The 752-nt window shown below is 45.7% G+C and overlaps 1 protein-coding gene across 1 annotated transcript in view; it reads right to left on the reverse strand.

Annotated features, from left to right (window-relative positions):
- LOC119590485 (hemocyanin C chain-like) overlaps window positions 1-752 on the reverse strand; it is a 46,878-nt gene that overhangs the window by 45,087 nt on the left and 1,039 nt on the right. The window lies entirely within an intron of this gene.

Below are 752 nucleotides of genomic sequence, written 5' to 3' on the forward strand. Positions count from 1 at the left end.
ACAGGGTCTAAGTAATTGGAAGCCCTTCAGCATCGAAGCGGACAGAAAGCTGTGATGTACCAGAGAAACTCTCTCCTTGCGATCAAATGTACCGATTGTCCTCCCACAGAAGGGGAAATTTCATATGCCAAATAACGTGGTGAGTGTTCATTCCAATGTCCTCCCCGAAATAGGCTACTCTTTGTTCGGGTTCTTTTTGGCCCCTGTGAAATAGACTGGAATTTACCAGGTGTCTGCGTTTGTTTGGGCTCGATAAGCTGCTTCAATGACTTCACTGTTGGTGAAGAGATGGGGTGTGACTTCATAGAGTGGGGGAAGTACAACGTGTTCAGCCAGAGTGAGTGGATGACCGCAACATACAAGGCGTAGACAACTCTCCTTCATTTTTTAATTTGACGGAAGTAGGCCGCATTGCGGGACAAATGTATTCCAGTCCTTGCAGTTAATGAAAACGTAAAAGAGCAGCAGTGCTTCATGACGATGTTTTGGGTTGAAGAGAGAGAACCAGTGTTTTCTGTTCGAGAAGTCTGTGATCCTTGAGGTCTTTCATGATTTTGTGAACTGCTTCCCCCATCGTCACTGTAGTGGGATAAATCAGCCTCGGGATCGAACGAATCAGCGATGGATTTCAGGTTTGCATCACGTATGTTTCCGTAGATTTGTGCAAGGGGAATTTGACATCGTGTTGTTTTCGGGGCATCAGACCCACCTGGAAAGAGTAGCAGTTGAAATGACAAATTGGGTGGTAAAGT

Source organism: Penaeus monodon, chromosome 27, assembly GCF_015228065.2.
Source record: "Penaeus monodon isolate SGIC_2016 chromosome 27, NSTDA_Pmon_1, whole genome shotgun sequence".
NCBI lineage: Eukaryota > Metazoa > Arthropoda > Malacostraca > Decapoda > Penaeidae > Penaeus > Penaeus monodon.